Source organism: Rhinoderma darwinii, chromosome 12 (genome assembly GCF_050947455.1).
Source record: "Rhinoderma darwinii isolate aRhiDar2 chromosome 12, aRhiDar2.hap1, whole genome shotgun sequence".
In the NCBI taxonomy this organism is placed as follows: domain Eukaryota; kingdom Metazoa; phylum Chordata; class Amphibia; order Anura; family Rhinodermatidae; genus Rhinoderma; species Rhinoderma darwinii.
In genome coordinates, this window is record NC_134698.1 from 62,971,181 (window position 1) to 62,991,506 (window position 20,326).

General features: G+C 44.0%; 1 protein-coding gene across 9 annotated transcripts in view; it reads left to right on the top strand.

Annotated features, from left to right (window-relative positions):
* KTN1 (kinectin 1) overlaps positions 1-20,326 on the top strand; it is a 105,860-nt gene that overhangs the window by 6,234 nt on the left and 79,300 nt on the right. Inside the window, exon 1 of one of the 9 annotated variants that reach the window (XM_075843266.1) lies at positions 17,592-17,683. The exons of the other annotated variants lie outside the window; for them this stretch is intronic. The gene's annotated coding sequence lies outside the window, so the exon portion shown is untranslated. Of the gene's footprint in view, positions 1-17,591; positions 17,684-20,326 lie in introns of those variants that run through there. 9 annotated transcript variants of the gene reach the window in all.

Here is a 20,326-nt window from a genome sequence, read left to right on the forward strand (position 1 = left end):
ACAAACAGTCAAGTGTTGCGACTTTTTCAAAAATCAAAACTTTGGCAAAAATTAAATCTCATACTTACCTATGACGTTCTGCAGGCCGGGCCTCCTGGAATGACGCTTCATCCCATGCGACCGCTGCATCCAATAACAGACTGCAGCAGTCTCCTGGGATGAAACGTAAGGCTAAGGGTATGTTCCCCCACACAGTATACGCTGCAGATTTTCTGCAACAGAAAATCTGCAGCAGAATCCCTAGAAAAAGCAGATTTAGTGTTAAACATTGGTTATAGCAAAGTATATGTGCACCTGTGGATTGCCAGTGTTTTGTTTTTTTTACTGCGTATCTGCTGCGTAAAAAGCGCAACAACACATTTGTTGCAGAATTTCTGCTCCCCATTGAAGTCTATGGGCCAAACACGCAGCATCTCCACACAGAACACGCAGCATAAATTGACATGCTGCTGCGGAATTGAAAAACGCACCGCAGAACACTCTCCACACGACTTTTGTGTGTTTTTTTTCCCCCTCAGCATGGATATGAGGTTTTCTAAATCTCATCCACTTTGTTGTTACTGTAAATGCTGCGGAATTTCTGCAGAGTTTACGCTACGTGGGAGCACAGCCGAATTCTACAGTTTTCTGCAGCGGACATTCCGGGCGAAAAACTGCACCACAATTTGGTGCGTTTTTTTTTCGCCCGGATTTCCCTGCGACCAGCGTATCCGCCCCATGTGAACTTAGTCTTAGGGCAGATTTACACGAACGTGATATACGTCCGTGCAAACCTGCGTGATTTTCACGCGCGTCGCACGGACCTATGCAAGTCTATGGGGCAGTGCAGACTGTCCGTGAGTTTTGCGCAGCATGAGTCCGCTGCCTATAACTCACGACATGTTCTATATTTCGGTGTTTTTCGCGCATCACGCACCCATTGAAGTCAATGGGTGGGTGAAAATAACACGCACCACACGGAAGCACTTCCATGAGACGCGCCTTATTCGCGCAACAGTAAAAGAATGAATGTAAACAGAAAAGCACCACGTGCTTTTCTGTTTACAAACCTCCAAACGGAGTGTCATAATGATGGCGGCTGCGTGAAAAGCACGCAGCCGCGCATCCATATGAACAGGGCACACAGAGCTGTCAAGTGCCTTTTGCGCACGCAAAACGCACACGCTCGTGTAAATCTGCACTTACTGTATGGAATGATAATTACGATGGTATTCCAGAACCCCATGCCGCTCACATACAACTGATACCTTCCCAGAGAATCCCTTCTGTCTTGTAATCCTACCTTTGGTACAGATCATTAGCACCGCACATTGGTGCATCCTGGAGTAATCTATAAAGGCTGGGATCTCACGTTGCGGTCAAAATGTGAGCCGTGCCATATTGCTGTGGTTCGTGGCAAAAAAAAACAACACAATTTGGCCGCGACCTGTAGACCCGGCGTCATACAAACTTGCTTTACCTGTGAGTGCTTCGTTCTGTCCCCGTATATTATCTAACAATCTTCCAGTACTGACACTCCCAGGTGTGGCTCACCCAGAGGAGTGTCTCCTGTCCGCAGTGGCTTCAGGGGGTAAAGTGCAAAAGTTTTAGTGGACCTGTTGTTCTTGTTTGTTTTTTGTTTTTCTGGTTGTCACCGAACTCTCCCATGATTCTGAAGAGTAATCTTGCCTGCTTGTATATACAGCCTTTCTTAACTTTGTGTTAAGACTGGTTTTCTTTGCAGGTCACAGCTGGGTTTAGCCCTCGGGTGACTTTTTTTTAACTTTATGTTCCGCCCAAGCAATATCGAGTCGGATAACGCTCAATGAGATTGCCAGCAGCTGCCCATGCACATTATACCTGAAGTGACGCTTGACAGCACGAGGATATTGTAATGTTTATGGGCAGCAATGTTCGCCAGGCATTTAATATTGATGGTCTATCCTTAGGATAGGCTATAACTATCAGATTTGTGGGGGTCCAACTACCGGCACCCCTGCCAACCAGCTGATTGATGGGGGCGCTGCTTTTGTCGCTGCGACCTTTTCACGGTTAACAGGCACAGCGCCGTACACATCCGTAGTGGCTCGTACTTGGATTGTAGTTCCGGTCCCATTTGAATGAATGTGTCTGAGCTGTAATTCCAGGCACAGCCGCTAAGGATATCGTTCTGTGCCTGGTAAACGGTTAGAGGGCGTGGTGACTAACGCCGCGTACCCTTCAGTTAGCTGATTGACGGGGCTACCGGGTGTTGGACTTCCATTGATCTGATATAGCTGAGCTATCCTAAGGTTAGGCGATCAATATAATTGTGTGGAGTACCCCTTTCAAGGTGGTTTTACACCGGCAGATTTTGCCGATTGAGGATTATAGCATGCCCATCGGCGCTATTTTTCGCCACTTACATAGAGCAATTATCGGCTGTGTGGGGACCAACGAGCGTTAATATGGTCGTTCCTTCCCATATCGTTTGCGTGTTGTCGGCAGCACATCCCCTTGTTTATCAGGAACTTGAGTTTGTACGAGCACGCGTTCGCCCGACCGGCCTGCGTAAAAAGGACCTTTAAAGATTTTCCGCGCTTAGTTGAATATGTGATAACATCAGGAAAGAATAGCACGCTTTTGATGCTTGTGGTCCAGAGGTTATTTGCAAGTTTGTGATTTCCTATCTAAAGCAAAGCCATACAAACTTTGCAAACTGTCTTGATTAAAAATATCCTACTGTTTTAGGTCTATTCCTGTGCAGACCTATGTGTCTCCGTGGTTAGACGAGCCCTTTTAGGAGATCGGGAGAAGGGATCAAAAGAATCGGGCGTGTTGAATTTCATCTACCATCGCCATGTGCATTAGATGTTCGGATGATTCCGCCGAAATCCGGAATGGGCTTTCGAACACACAGATACTTCGGAGTATTTAAGTTTTTCTTTACTGACGGATTTTTTTTTTTAGTGGACCGATGAACTAGAAATTGGCAAGAATTCATAGAAATTGTTGAATATCCGCACCCAGGAAAAGGCTTTACCAAAGGGTTAAATTGACATAGGCTTGAGCCAGCCGACAGGAATAACTAGCACATGCCAAGACGATATTATACCTCAGGCAACTTCTACGTAGTACGCGTCAGTGAACATATCTAGCGCCCTTCGCTTCTGTATGCTGAACTGTGTACGATGACTCACATATGTACTTGGAGATCTTTGCTTACATTATGTTTTATGCCACATAAAATGTCTCGGTTGCCAGTTATCACCCATGATCCCCATGCCGTTATTCTATATGGTAAGCTCAGCTGAACATTGAGGGGCAGCGGCTACCGTGCGCCACTTATCCCAGGTGGGGTCCTAATGTTCATACGGCTGGTCTTCTTTGAGAACTGACTCTGAACGTAGACTGGCAGCCCCCTGTAACCATGAAGTTACTGCCAGATCCCGCTGAGGACGGTAGGATCCACCAACATCAGTAGAGTGTGTGGCAGCCTATACTATGATCAGAGCGTATTGGGGATTTTTAGGCCTTCTGCACACTGGACGGAAATTCTCCAGATTTTCCATGAAAAAAATGATGCAGCGTTGATGCAAAATAAACAGACCTCCTGCAGATTGCGAATCCGTGGCGCAGGTCCGTTTCCACACGTGTTTTTTTGCAGATTTTTTGAAATCTCATCCACTTTCCTGCTACTGTAATACGCTGCGGATGGAAATTCCGCAGCATTTTCGCCCCTTGTTCAGGAGGAGGCCTTAAAGTGGTATTCCCAATTTAGACATTTATGGCAAATCCACATGATATGCCATAAATGTCTGATAGATGCGGGTCCCAGAAGCTCCTATATCTATAACAGGGGTATACCGACCCCCATTCCACCTGGTGATGCGGTCGCTGGCTGAAGATTTCAAGCGACACCCATTTTATTCTTTTGGCGTTACGGAAACAGCCGAACAAGTGCTTCACGGCTGTTTCCGTAACTCCCATTGAACATACTAGTTAGTCCCGCCTGGAATCGGCAGCAAGGAGAAATGGGCTGGGTGACCCCCGTTCTTAATACAGGTCATATCCCGTGAATATGCCATAAATGCCTAAATTGGGAATGCCCCTTTAAGGGTCAGGTTTATGTTGGATTCCTTCTATAGTCTACAGAGTCCTTCCTAGTCTTGGATTTTTAGGCTAATGTCTTATGTTGTGTCTGTCAAGTAAGTCACAAAAGTCCTGTAGATAGTTGTCTAGCAGCTGGGACCACCAGTGATGTTGATTTGAAGGTATTTGTACGTTTCCAACTCTTTGTTGGAAACCGGGACTAGAATCTTCTTTCCTGACACCACCGCCATGGTGAATTTTATATTATATTTCACTTGCATGTTTTAAAGAAGTTGTCCGATCAAGGCATGCACCCTATACATCCTATCAGGCTATATAAATAACAGAGCGGATCCCCTATACAGAGCTGAGTGTATGGATACTATGTCTATGGGGAGCTCAAGAGGAATAGCTGTCAGCTGAACAAGTATTCAGCCGCTATTGAAGGTCACCATTAAAGGCTATGTAAACCTTTTGAAAAGTTTTATATATATATATATATATATATCAGTGTGTTTTGTGCAACTTTCTAAATACTTTTTAGTAAAATTTATTTTAACTTTTTGTGATATAGCTGCTTTGTATCCTGTATACGGAGCAGCTGTATCGTGCGCTGAAACCTGTATCCGTCAGTGGCGGCAGGATCGAGCTGTCACTGATCACCTCTAAGTTATTAACTTAGATGTAATTGATAACAGGATCACACGCAGGACCCGCTGTCACTAAAACCAGTCAGTGCCTCTGACCTTATGGATTCAGGTCTCCGCGCACGATACAGCTGCTCCATATACAGGATACAAAGCAGCTGTATCACAAAAAGTTTAATTATTTTTTCGTAAAGTATTTTGCAAGTTGCACAAAACACATTGATCGTTTCTTAATAAAAATTATTGCAAATGACGGCAGTATTAGGGCTATTGAAGCTCCTCATGCACCTCTGCTGTCATTTTTGGATCAATCTATCCCGGAAGTGCAATACTTCTTATACGTTGAGGAATTGCAATTTAAGCAATTCCCTTTGACATTCTGCAACAGTCAATGACTTTGGTATTTATATCCTAGGAATAAAGTTATCCCTGAAATGAATCTTGACCAATGTGTAGACTTGATTGTTCTTCTTAGGTCTAAGTTGTGACTTGGAACAAACTTTTAAGAGGGTAAGGAAAATGACAGCTAATGTTTTCCTGCTAGGAAAAAGTTACCAGCCGGAGGAACAGCCGCCGGTCCGCCCTGTGCCATTACATTTATTGTTTTGTCGCTTTCTAGCGGCTGGCGCGCTCCGATAGGTTTCCGCGTGTAGCGATGTGTGTTAACCCTGAAACCGCACTATGCGATGATGTTTACTGTGACACGAAGTGTAAAGTAGTGGAAACTGTTCGGTTTGGAGTAGTGAATACATTTACTCTTCGAGTCCTTAGTGATTGATGTTTAGGTGTAATGGATAAAGATGCTGTAAATATGAGACCTTCATCTGTTTCTGGGAAAGCTGGGTGACCATCCATATGGAAGTCATTACAGCTCTTACAAAGGGGTTTGAGAGTCCTGGATGGAAAACCTAGTTGGGGTCTATTCACATGCAGCAGATTTGTTGCAGAAATTTCTGCGACTGAAAATCCGTTTCATACATGTGAATGGGGTTGTTTCTGCGAGCCTCATTAATGTTTTGGACAGTCAGACATTTCTGTTGCGTGTGAACAGATTTGCCATTCAGTTGTCTGGGAGAGTGCGGTGAACGCATCGAAGGCCCCATTCACATCACGTTATTGCCCTACGTTTATCATGTAGGTCAGGAAAGTTTCCGATGTGCCCGACAAACGTGTTTATAGGACTCTGTTATCCTGAAGACCCCATCGAAGGATGGACTAGCTCAGTAGGCTCCGCTATTCCATCCTGAGGGGATCCCACAGCAAAAACACATATACCACGCGGTATACGTTTTTAACATGGAAGGCTATGGGTGATGGGTGCCACTGTACGCAGTTAGTCACGGGTGTATACATTAAACACATATCTCGGGGAGCTCTCGACATCACTTTCTATATATGTCAAATATGGACGGTGATTTCAAGGGCTTTTCCAGAGCCGGAATCCCCGAGCCAAGCGCTAGTAGGGGCTCTGCCCCGGGACATCGCCTGACGTCACTATCCATATACGAACAGTGACTTCAGGAGTTTTCCCAGTCTACGTGTGATGTATCCCACTCTCTGCCATACAGTAGATAAGTTTTAGACTCTCGTAGGAGCTATACGCCGGGAGTCACGCGTGATGTGAATGGAGCCTAAGGGAGCAGTACGGGTGACCGTATTAGTTGTCACCCAGCTTTTCATTGATCATTACTTCAATTTGCGACTAGGTGCGTAAAAACTCCTGCATGTGTGAATAGCCCCATTGAAATTAATGGGTCCGTGTGCTGTTCTGTACGCGCAGCACACGGACGAGAACCCGGCTCGTGTGAATGAGCCCTAAGACTACTCGCGGACATAATTACACATCCAATGGCTTTCCATATGGCATCAACTAGATAACTATTCTCTTTGCTGTCCTTATGTGTGCCGTTCCAGTCCTGTGAACTTGTTCTTACTAATATTTTCCACATTCTTTGGAAAATTTTGTTCAATGAATTCGGAATTTATAATATTTGGAATCTACCTTAAAAAAAAGTTCCTAATAATAATAATAAGCTTTATTGATCTAGCTCCAACATATTACGCAGCACTTTACAATTTAGAGGGAACATGAAACAAACAGACAATATCAGACATTACATAGTGACAAAGTTAATTTACAATTCAAACCCCAGGATTGAGGACGCTGCTCGCAAGAGCTTACAATCTATGAGGAAATAAGGGAGACACAAAGTGTAACAGTGTTTGTTCTGTACAATGGTCCGGCCATTTTTATACACATGCGGTGGTAACATAAAGCTGCATGAGCCGGTCACCAGCCAGTATCCGTGTATGACGGACATGAAGAGAAGAAGTGTGAGGGAATCTTATTCTGATGACTAATCTAAAAGGAGGGCCATGGAAAGGAGTCAGATTAGGGAATGTTATAGGCCTGTCTAAATAGATGTGTTTTCAGGGCACGTTTAAAACTGTTGATATTGGGAATTAATCTGATTGTCTGGGGTAGCACATTCCAGAGGACGGGTGCAGCACGAGAGAAATCCTGGAGACGGGAGTGGGAGGTTCGGATTATGGAGGATTTTAATCTAAGGTCGTTGGCAGAACGTAGAGCCCGGGTAGGGTGGTAGACAGAGATGAGGGAGGAGATGTAAGGAGGTGCAGCACTGTGGAGAGCTTTGTGGGTGAGAGTAATAAGTTTGAATTTTATTCTGAAGGGGATGGGCAACCACTGCAGTAACTGGCACAGGGTAGAGGCGTTGGTGTAGCTGATGTGATCGATAACAGGTGGATCCTGCGTTTCAGAGACCCGCAGGACACCGAGCAGTCAGTGCCGGGGACCTGACAGATTCGTCTTCTATGTACCTATGATACATAGAAGCTGTATCTCAAAAAGTAATCATTTTTTTTTTTTCTATAAAAACAAATTAAAAAGTTGCTTAACCCCTTAAGGACACGGCCAATTTTGGCCTTGAGGACAGAACAATTTTTTTTACATTTCCCTCTTTGCATCCCGACGCTCATAACTCTTATTTTTTGTACGACGTAGTTGTATGAGACTTTGTTTTTTGCGGGACGAGTTGTACTTTATGTAGGTACCATTTTTTGGTACAAATACATTATCGTTTAATTTCTATAAGCTTTTATTTTGGCGAAAATGCTGAAAAAAAGCAGTTCAGCAGTTTTAATATTTTTTTTTTTACACCATACACTGATTATCATAAATAATGTTGTACAGGTTTACGGTTGAGGCGATACCAAATATGTCTCTATTATTTCATGTATTGGGACTTATATTTTAAAAAGTTTATTATAAAAAAGTTTCTGTGTATTTTTTTTACTATTTATTTATCATTAATTTTTTTTACATTCATTTAACTTTTTTTTTTTTTAATCCCATAAAGGGATTTATCATTTTGATTTTGTAACTGCAATGTACTGGCATAGATCTATATGCCAGTACATTAGCCTGTTAGTGATTGTACGCAGGCAGTTGTTAGGGCATACCTCAGTATGCCCTAACAACAGGAAATATGTTCAGACAGCCCTGGGGTCCTTCAATGGACCCTGGGCTGTCTGGCCATACAAGTTATGGGCTTTGATCGCGTCACAGTTCTCTTCTGTGACGCGATCAAAGTGCAGTCCCGTCTCCTTGAACGCCGCGATCAACTTTTCGTCGCGACATTCAAAGGGTTAACGGCGGAGAGAGGATGTTTCTCTCCTCTCCGCTGTCAGAGCGGGGCCGTGGCTGTGTATTACAGCCGTTGCCCCGCTCTTGATCGCACGCACAGACGGCTGTCACACAGGACGAGAATGCTCTTCCTAATGCGCCGCATTCTCGTCCTGTGTCGGCAACCAGTCAAAACACCATGATAGGCCCTGTTCACACTGAGTATTTTGGCAGGGAGAATAAAAATCTACCTCAAAAAATTCCTTCAGGAATTTTGAGGCAGATTTTGACCCTCCTGCTCTTTCTTGCCGTGTTTTTTTGCCCGCAGCCATTGAGCTCTGCAGGAAAAAAACGCTGCGGAAAATGCTTTTTTTTGCCTTCCATTGATTTTAATGGGAGGTCAGAGGCGAAATAGCGGCAGGAAAGGACATGCCGTGGTTTTTCTCACGAGCGGCTAAAAGCTGCTTGGGAAATAAAATGCCTCCCATTGAAATCCATGGGAGGCGGTTTTGGCCTTGATTTCAACACTATTTCCGTGTCAACATCACCAAAAAACTCAGTGTGAACTGCGTCAAACTTGGTTTCCTCGCAGTGGGGTGCTAAATAAAATCAATGTTGTCCATTGTTTACAATGTGCAGAGGTGGTGGCTTTAGCAGCGGATCCCGCTTTTATATCCAAGCACGCCCTAAGGGTAAGTTCACACGCACTGTTTTCAGACGTAATTCGGGCATTTTACGCCTCGAATTACACCTGAAAAAACTGCTCCATTACGCCTACAAACATCTGCCCATTACTTGCAATGGGTTTTACAATGTTCTGTTCCCACGAGGTGTAATTTTACGCGTCTCCGTCAAAAGACGGCGCATAAAAAGGCGCCTAAGTCAAAGTGCATGTCACTTCTTGAGATGTTTTTGGAGCCATTTTTCATTGACTCCATTGAAAAACAGCTCCAATAACGTCCGTAAAGTACGCCGCGAAATACGCGAGTGCTTACAAAAAAGTCTGAAAATCCGTAAATTCAGACGTACTTTGCTACTGCGTGTGAACATACCCTAACACGGCAATAACATGGGCTTATCTGACGGCAGACAGTCCCTTTAACAATAGATATAAAGTAGTCACGCTACCTAATGACTTCATAGCCTATTGGGAGGGGGGAGCTGCTCTCTCATCTACCTTGTTTGATGGTACTTGTTGAGTCACCGATACCTGTCCCTTTAAATAAAACGCACGTGGTGCCGAGAATACAGCGGTGGGTGTGGGGAGGTGACTGGCAAAGGCAAAGCTTGTCTGGAGGGTATTTCCAGGGAAGGGCCAGGCAGGCAGTAACCTGCTGCAGAGCACTATAGTTCCCCTAGTTAATCATAATTCTCTTTATTGCAGCTGAAGTCACCTTGTCTGTTAACATAGAAAGCTCTGATGCCTTGTAACGACGATGTGAATGCCTAGCGAGCGCTACAATGCCAGCGGGCTGAAGCCATGTCCTGCTGCAGAGGGCATTATAAATGAGAGCCACAGTGTGCGATGCTCTACTGCAGATCAGTGTGGCACCGGTGCCTCTCCAGCTGGTGCAAAACTACAATTCCCGTTGGGACATGATAGGATATATGGTTTCGGAGCAGGCTGTGAATTTTCAAACCTGCAGCATGCTCGTTCTGTTACGGATGTTCTACTGTGAAAAGGGAGAAATCTGCGGTGCACCAAAATCTGCAACAACATGTGTGGGCACCCTATGACTCCGCGCCACCAGCAGCCTATTGGTCAAGCCCATACTGTGATACCAGGAGGTCTTCCAAGCAAACTGTGTGCTGATACCCCTCTTCCCAGAACTTCATAGTCCTCATGCATCCTGCAAAAGTAGTAAGGAGCACGAGATTAAAATTAATCAATAATTCGGCAAAAGTGCACAAGCTCACAACGCGCATCTAGTGTCCTCAATGTGTTGCGAGTCTCGGCAATAACCAAACGCAGGGAGCTCCGCTCTCTGTATAACATTGTGCTCGGATCGGGTATTTTAACCTGACCATGTACAGCTTGTATGGTCTTTTCTCAATTTCAGCGTCGTCCACCATATTGGTTCCTGTCCTGGTAACCTGTTGGATGATGATTGAACTGATAATCGCACTGGATGAATCCAGAATAATGCTGCTAAATATAGAAAGCCTTTCCTGTACTCCATGATGGATTTTGGGCTTGATGTATAATGGCATACTGTGTTGGGTTACTTTGCGTAGGCTACTTTATGTTATATAAGTTTGCTGGATACTCAGATGACCATTAAGAAGCAAATATTTTGACCAATACTGTTTTTAGTATTTGCTTTGGTCTTGCATAAAATATAGCTAACGTATGGAAGAGTAATGTATGAAGACATGGTTGTATTGAAGAATTGCTACATAGCTCTTCAATCATTGTCATCTTTATGAAGGTTTTACCACTAGGTGGCAGTGCTGTGTTTTTAAATATTTTGTGTGCTCAAATTTTGGTTATTGCATCTTTGATTAGCCACAATGAAAGCGTTTCCGATTTAGCGGATTTTAGAATAATATATATCGAGACGTGCTGCATGACTATCCGTTTTTGATGTTTTACTGTGAACAACTTTAGACTAGTGACGGTCTACCTTCCTCCACTCGGGACTATATGTCAGAAGGGAGACCCGCTCTGGTAGACCCGGTGCATTCCTGCATTACATCAACCAGCATGAAATTCTTCATTTCAGGTGACCTGTATGCCTCGATGCGGGTAATTCCAGCTAGTACAGCTGATCTGAAGTTATGCCATAACTTCATTATTGGTAGAGGTCCAACTGCCGAGACTGGTTTCAACCCAGAACCCCCTTAACGCAAGTCAACTGTACTAACTAGCAAGCCGCCTGTTTTCTGTAGTTCATTAGCTTATGTTTTTCGCTGAGAAGAATGTTAAATCTAGATGTTATCTGCTCTTCTGAAGGTGCTGGTTAGGTCCCATTCTGGCACAATGTCGTCTTGGGCTTGGCAAGTCTCAAGTGTTTTCATAAGGTGTTTTTCAATATAGCGGCAGTCTTGGATCACTTGTTCTATGCAACCTTCGTTCAGTAGCAACTGCCAAAGAAAACATTGATATATTAAAAACGCAAAGGTATAATATGTGTAAGGGCCTGTTCACGTATATATGGACAGTGATGTCCGGAGCAGAGCTGAAGTCTCGGGCAGCTTTCTAGTAGCGCTCGGCCCGGGACTGTGGGTCTGGAGTTGCCCCTGACAACACTGTCCATATATGGACAGTGACGTGAGGGACTTCTGAAGCAGAATCCCCAGCCAGTGCATCGGCAATGCTCTGGCTGGGGATTCCAATCCTAGAGGGAACCCCAAAGCACTACCTACGGGGGGGTGGCGGAGGGCTGTGTGGCACTACCTGGGAGGAGGTGTGGGCTGTGTGGCACTACTTCGGAAGAGGGGAGCTGTGTGGCAAGATCTACAGAGGGCACTAAATTTATGGTGGTACAAACAGGTCCTAACGTCTATATGGGGGCAAAAAGTGATGCTTTCTGCCATTTTACTGCTGCCGTGAGTACTCCCAAATAGGGGCCTACTAAGTCTGTCACCCAAGGGCCCATATAAACCTGGAGCCTGCCCTGGTGGCACCGGTCAGATGTTTCCGGTTGGTTTCCGGTTTTCCGACGGAATCAATAGCGTAGTCGACTCCGCTATTGATTCCATCGGAAAACCGTAAACCAACCGGAATGGTGACGAACGGAACGCATTAGCGAGGTTTCCGTCACCATTGAGATCAATGGTGACTGAAACGGAAGCTGTGCTGTCAGTTTCACTTTCCGTTGCGGGGTTCACCCGACGGAAACCTCGGACGGAACCCCGGAACGGAAATGAACAGGCCCTTAATAGATAGAATGGGAAGAAAGTATCGTGGGGTAATTTTTCCTTTATAGCTGCCCATGTGGGACGTCTGGGAATAAACCGATCACGGCCATGTTTATCCTCTCGTCTAGTCGTGTGTAAGGGTATGTTCACACGGCCTATTTTCGGACGTTTTTCGGGCTGTAAACGCCTCCAAACATCTGCCCATTGATTTCAATGGGAAAACGGAGTTCTGTTCTGACGAAGCGTTTTTCGCGGCATTTTTTTACACGTAAGAAAAACGGCCGCAAAAAAGTGCAGGAAACTTTTGGGACGTTTTTGGAGCCGTTTTCCATAGACTCTGTAAAAAAACGCAGCGAAAATCGCGAGTGGCACAAAAAGGGTCTGAAAATCAGGAGCTGTTTTCTCTTGAAAACAGCTCCGTATTTTGAGACGTTTTCGACTCTGCGTGTGAACATACCCTAATTGCCTTGTAGTCCCTGGCTCTTGCGTATTGTGCTAATTATGGGAAGAGTGCGGATAGAGCGTTGACCTTGTAGCTGCAGAGGAATTCTTTTAACTCCCTGTTGTAGCCAAAACATCCTTTCTTCCCCTCTCACAGCTTGAAAACGTCGTACAGTGACTGACTTCTACTCTATTGTACAGTTGTAAATACAAAAATGTGTAGCAGAGTTGACTTTGCTATTTAAAGAGGACCTGTCACCTGCCCGAAAAACAGCAGTTGACCACTCAGATGGATTGCAGGCGCCTCACAGATTCTGACGCTTTTTATTTTTTTCTTCTAGCCCGATATCCTGAGATATTGGGGACGTTTGTTCTGGTGCCCGATATGCAAATGAAGTCTTTGACTGTCAAGTGGCCGGTTACCCCTTAAGAAGTAACCGGTGTTACCCGCCCACTTGACAGTCAAAGGCCTTATTTGCATATCGGACACCAAAACTAGCGCCACTGATTCCTCCGCAACGGTGGGGGCTAGTAGGAAAAAAAATACAGTGGCAGAAGCTGTGCGGCGCCTGCAATCTAACTGAGATGTCCGCTGCAGTTTTTTGGGCAGGTGACAGGTTTTCTTCAATCCTATAGGGGCTCATACAGCAACAGGAAATAGTGCTCACTTCCAGATAGATAGATAGATAGATATATATATTATTCATTTATTTTTTACGGATTAACTATTTCTACAATAAAATATTTAATACTGTGGTATTTTCCATTAACGTCAATGGCAAAAGGACAAATGGCGCTTTATGCCTATCTTTAAGTAGGGTCATGTGTGTGAGCCTTAAAACTTCGCTCTCTAATTGGGCATGTAGACAAAAGTTGTCCTTAGTGGATAACCCTTTATAATAGGTGTTCTTTATTTTGGATTATTCCATTCTCTTGGAGAATCAAGCCACATTGTCTCCTTTGGACACCTCCTACACAGGGATGCCCGTTGTCTTTATAGGCTATATGGCATCATTGGCATATTTCCATTGTCTTGCCTATGAGGGTATGGCTGTATTTGTTCCTGACATGTCCAAGGATGAACATGTAGTTTACCGTGCCTGCATATGCAGGAAGCAGCCAAGAGATACCAAAATGAAAAGTTTTGAAAGGCTTTAAGTCCAAAATATAAAATATAATGTTATGGGTCAAAACTGTCACAGATAGCACACCCTCAGAAACAGCAGCAACATGGAGATTATACATCAGTAATAAGCAGTGTAGCTGTGAATCCTGCACGGAGGTGAAATATAACACTTATTAGGAAGCTGCTGCAGTGTCGGTCTCTCTTGATGCCTTTCTTTCACTCCTCCCCTCTCCATAGATTTCTATGGGCAGCAGTAACCCGATCCCTCAGTAAGCTGATAGTCTTGTCTTGCGGAGAAAGATTTAGCAGTGAATTTAGAGTAAGTGAACAGTTAGGAGTGGAGGAAAGGAGCCTGATAAGTGGAGGAGGGATTTTTCTTAAGATGTATTAATATGTTTCTTAATTTGTCCAAAGTTTGTTGTGTAGTTAGTGACCATGTAAGGTAGCTGGACACCACTGGTTTTACCAGCTTCGGTTAGGTAAAAAGGAGTGTTTGGCTGTAATCCAAATGGTTTTTATATTGCAGTTTAGGTTTGAGGGCATTAAAACTAGTTAGGTCTATTTATATGGTGTGAGGCCACTTCCCTAGGAATGGAAATCTATATTTGACAGAAGAGTGGTTTCTAAGAATGATAGGACAGCCTGTGAAACACTTTCCAACATGGCTTCACACTTCTCCGCAAAAGTCATCAGCTGCCCTGCAAGGAGGCTTAGGAAGTGTTCCGGTCATAATTATACTCCATTACTCAGCAGAATTTCGTTCAACGCCTTCTTTTTGGAAGCTGCAGCAAAATATCAGCTCCGAGGGAAATCTCATGCTATAGCATAGTATCTTTTCATGTGTCACACTATTTTTGGGTATTTATTAAAACTTTACTATATGAAAAATATTTTGTTTACTGCTACTTAAAGCAAAGTTTAGAATGCATCAGTGACTAGGAAGACCCCTTTAAATTAGGGCACCTACAAGAAGGCGGGCATCTAGGTTGGGATCCCTGATCTTGGTTTGGTTCCTGGAATCCGTTAAGTGTTGCTTAGTTGATTGCAATCAAAGAAATATTCAGACTTACTCTAAATGCCTTCACTAGGGAATCCTGTTCGTGCCCGTTGGGGTGTAGAAACTCCTCCCCCATGATCGTTCTGATCGAATTTATACTTGGGATGCTTTTTTTTAAATCGCCACCAATCATTTGAGGTTTGAAACACTTTTGCATGTGAATGGACTTATAGATTTAGGAAATAGCGTGTAACCCATCATATTGAATCCCCATGACAACACTTCCTACTCCTGTGCTCACTGGGGTTTGCAACCAATCATGTGTCTTCTGCAGGCCAGGTTCTATAGGATCTAGTATCCCTATGATAACACTGAACTGGTAGCACACAGGAGTAGACGGTCTTGAAACTCCCACTGAGTTCTACACTTGAAGGCTGTGCTCCTTTTGGATCCTGGCGGCATCACTTGGCCCCTCTGTTTAAACAATTCATGGGGGTCTCTATACCCATGTATATACCCATATTTTTGATTGGTACTGATTTTGGGGTACATGGGACTTATTGATTACCTTTTATCATGACTTATTCGGGGGCAATGGAAAAAAATAGCAATTTCACCAATTTTGTTTTGCGTTTTTTTTACGGTGTTCATCTTGCGGGTTAAATGACATATTAAATATATTGTTTGGGTCATTACAGTTGCGGCGATACCATATATGTGTACTTTTTATTTAATTTTTTTACACTATTACTAAATAAAACCACTTTTTATGGGAAATAATGGTTTTATTTATTTTTTTAGTGTCATTTGTATTTTTTTATTTCACATTTATTACTTATTTTATTAGTCCGACTAGGGGACTTTATGCTATAATGCTTATAATGCTTATAATGCTTTGGTATACTTAGATTTACACTGACAGGCAATAATGCTTTAGTATACGGACAGGCAATATATTAGGACGTGACTCTGGCGTGTTCTAATAGGCATATGGCCTGGGGGCCTTTATCAGGCCCCTGGCTGCCATGACACCACATCGGAGGCCCGCGATTGCATTTGCGGGCCGCCAATGGGTAAGAGAGGGAGCTCACTCGCTCTGTAAACAAATTAAATGCCGCGGTCGCTATTGACCGTGGCATTTAACGGGTTAAACTGCCGCGATCCAAGTAAACTTTGATCGCTACCGTTGGAGCAGGAGTCCGGCTGTCATCAGACAGCCGAGCCGCGGCTCCAGCCTGCACGTGACAACCGTGCAGGGCTTAGACTGGGCCGCCGTGAAAAGGCGGCGGCCTAGCCTAAAGCCCCTTAGTGACTGCTGTGAAAAGGCGTATTGGTGGTCACTAATATTGGCTGTGTATATGGCACATGTGACCAGACCAGTGATGCCGCCATCTTTGTTGTTTATTGGATGAGAATAAAAATTCTCGGCATTTGTGACTTTATCTTGGGTGTCATCCGCTTCACTTCAATATATTGAAAACCGTCTCATGCTATCTGTCATACCAACATCCTGGCATTGCTGGATCACTCCTAATTTAGCTGCTTGGGGCCAAATTAGACTGAAAGATAATTGCTCAGTAATAGGATTGCATGGCTTAATGTGACGTTCATTTGAAAAAATAAATTCTCTTTAGTCTCTTTAATTCAGTTCTACTTGGAGAAACAGTTACTGAGGCAGATATCGTACTATAAGCATCTCCTATGTTGGCATACTGCGGCTCCCCAAACTCTTTTGGGCGCATTGCTTTGTGCATGCTGTATGTAAAGCCGCACCTCTGTCTAGGCTGATTGGCTGAGAACGATCGCCTTCCACAGCATCTTTCTTAAAGGGTGTTTTCACATGGTTTTATTATTGGTCCTTCTACATATACTGGCTGCCAGGGAAAATTGGGGACCCTGTACCAGGATGGGAGTTCCAATGCCGGTAAATCCATGAGCTGGTTTATCAAATCTGAGGGGATTCTGGGTGCCCTATAGAGCGCCCACACGTCCTATAATCTGGAAGATAGTATTGGACTGAGCTCGTGACCGTGCCGCCAAAGTGATCTTATGAAATATATCTGTAGTCTCAAAAAGTTTGCCAATAGAAAGTTTTTCTCTATTCTTTGCGGCGTGGTTTTGTTCCGGCCTGCATCAGTAGATACTTCGTAATAACTTGTAAATTGGAGATCTAACTGGATACGAGTGGGAGTCTTCAGCTTTTTGTAGCCTGACGTCACCCTTTCACTGAGCTACTCGGTTTAAACACAATATTTTGGGGAAAAAATCTTACTTTTAATCCAATTAAATATGGAATTGTTTGTCACTTCAGCTTATTTGCATGCAGTATTTATCACTAGATGCAGTGAGAATCAATGAAACCAGCAAAGAATCATCGCTATGAAACCCTTCCTGCCCCCACTTGTAGTTAAACCATGGACAATGGGATTTAGGCCTCATGCATATGACCCTTCACATCCAATTTTTTTTTTTTTTTTTTATGTTTTGGCTTTTTAGACTTAGTAGAATAGTCTTTAAAATGCAGGAACATATGTCGGCTGCAACATCAGCAGAGGAAGAATGAAAAGTATTTACCTAGAGGGCATTTGAAGCGCCGAGATTATGGTGTTCAGCAAATTGTCTGATTGGATCAGGTTAATCAAGTGAAGAGCAAAAGGATTTCATGAGGGCTGAGTTGTCGCTCGCTGCTCTTCACGAGGCCTTGCTTTTATTTCGCTTTTGGTTTGCTTATAGAAAGGCAGTGAAGGCCTGGCAGACCCCGGGAAGAAGGGATGAGCACCCCGCAATCAAAGATGAGTCACAAGGATGAGTCTTCCTAACACAAGGTCAACTGCTGGGCGGTAATGTGACGTCTGCATGTCCTGTACAATCTGTAGCCATCTAGACGTGGCTGGTGCTTTAGATGGGACCCTTATGTAAGTCGATATGCCACTGTACACACGCGTTTTGTGCTCTAGTATCTGGTAATAATGATTAATAGCGGTCTACATCTTGTTAAAATGTTGAAGCAAAGTTCTTATCGTCGATCATCCACTGGTCGCTAGTTTTCTGTTGGATGACTGACATTTGGGACAAGGACCAGTGAAATTTTATGGAAGACTAAGGCCCCGTGCACACGAACGTGCTTTTGCGGCTGCAAAAATCCACGGGAGAATTGCGGCCCCATTCATTTCTATTGGCCCATGCACTCGACCGTGGTTTCCACGGTCCGCGCATGGCCCAGGAGCCCGGACCTCAGAACGGGCAAGCCTTATTACGGCCGTGTTTTGCGGTTCAGGCTCATAGAATATAATGGATATGCGGGCGGCTCGCGGGTGACACTCCCCGGCCGACCCGAAAATCACGGCCGTGCACATGGCTACAGTCGTGTGCGTGAGGCCTAATATAACATAATGTACAGTGGTCTGACTTCTTAATATAAACTTTTACAATTTGATCCTTCAAGTGCTGGTTATCTGAGCAATATCGCCAATAGGTCGATGGCAGATTAGGAGATGTTTCGGGCACTTTTATGGATGTTTGATGGAGTCTGTATGTTGGTGTTTATTTTATTTTTTTTCCTCCCATCGCTCAAAAATATTTGACCTACTTTTCCATTTTTTTTTGTCTCCTTTTTATTTATTTACTTTAGTTTTGATTGGTGGGGGTCCGACCACTGAGACCCCCACCGATCGCTAAAACGAACTTTTTCCAGAAATTTTATGTAGGTGTGTATGGGCTCAATAGAATGTCTGAGTCCGTACTACCATACATCGACTTTCCGAAAAAAGCAGAACAAAAACTATGCTCCTCAGCGCTCACACGAGTACTACTGCCGCTTCGTTTTAGCGATCGGTGCTGTTCTCAGTGCTCGGGCCCCCACCAATCAAAACTTCTGACATGTCACTATGACATGTCAGACGTTGGTTGAATGTTTAATTAGCTTTTAACCAAAGAACTGTATTTTATTTATTACGTGTGCGTGTGTGTGTCATTTTTATTCCCGTACGTAATGTGTGGTTTTATTTTTCTCCTGTTACTCGCTGTAAAGACCCCACTTATTTTCAGATAAACTCCTCTAACACCACCGTGCATAGAATGTGTTCGTTCCATTATTTCCCCTTGTTTATAACGCCAGTTTTGGCCCCTCTCCCAACGTGACATGACGATGAGCAAACACTGCAGCTCTATTGTTGAGTGGCGATGATCTTCCCAAGAAAACTTGTCTCCCGGACACTGACATCTTTTCTATGAATCCTCATCTGAGCTGGCGGGTTCATGGAGTGCAGTGCAGCATAAACTTGTTATCCTTTTTAAGCAGGCTTAGCTAAATCAGCGCCTGTGTTTTTGCAGCTCTGCCGCTCGGATGTAAAAGTGAAAAGTACTTCGTTTTGTCCTTCAAAATGACAATGTTTTTCTATTTGATTCGGTGTAGAAGCTTTTAAAAAATAAAAAAATAATTAAAAAATTATTTTTTATTTACCACCGACGGTAATATTCAAAGCTAGATATAAATATATTAAGTTCCTGATCTTCATCTGCAGAATAAATAAAGTAGGTGATTATATTTTGACTAAGGATGGACAAATGGGTGTTTTTGGGGCCACATGCCGCCTTCGCTGTTCCATTAGTCATTCTTTCTGCCGGCACGTATTATTGCATTGATCACACATTATATTTTAGGCCAATGGAGATAGGAATTGAAAACTGTAGAGTCTTTATATGATTAGTTTGGTCCCAATCACTGACTTGAGATCCTTCTGATACTGGGTGAACTAAAGCTCTGTTCACATTGCTGTCATGGCTTCTGCTCATAATAGAAGCCGTGATGTTGTGCCGTAACCGTCATTGAATGGATCCGAACTGCAACCGCCGGATGGATGGCAAGAATAGCGACGTTTGGTGTGATATTCTTGCTGTCAAATGTAATGGAAATATTGATGGAAGCCCCAACGGAGGCTCGTGGCGCCAGTGTGAACAGAGCCTAAATTCTCCTCCAAGCTGAAGCCTGTGTGGTAAAATGGAATCTCCAGTTTTAGTTGGTTTCTCGCAGATTTTAATGGAAATCTGACTTGTATAGCCAACTTTTCTTTCAGATGGAGTACTAAAGCCCACATGTTCATGACCTTTGGGGGGTCCAAGTGCCAAGGCACCCACCAATGTGACCTTTGGGTTAGATGCTAATATTACGGAAATATCTTTCTTAGGCTATGTTCACACGGGGTATTTTGCCGAGTTTTTTGACGCGGAAACCGCGTTGCAAGACTCGGCAGAAACGGCCCGAGAACGCCTCCCATTGATTTCAATGGGAGGCGTCGGCGTCTTTTTCCCGCGAGCAGTAAAACTGCCTCGCGGGAAAAAGAAGCGACATGCCCTATCTTCGGGCGCTTCCGCCTCTGACCTCCCATTGACTTCAATGGGAGGCAGGAGAAAGCGTATATCTCGCTGTTTTATGCCCGCGGCGCTCAATGGCCGCGGGCGAAAAACGGCGCGATAATTGCCGCGAAAATCGGCGTGCAGGGAGAGGAATATCTGCCTCAAAGTTCCAAACGGAATTTTGAGGCAGATATTCCTCCCCC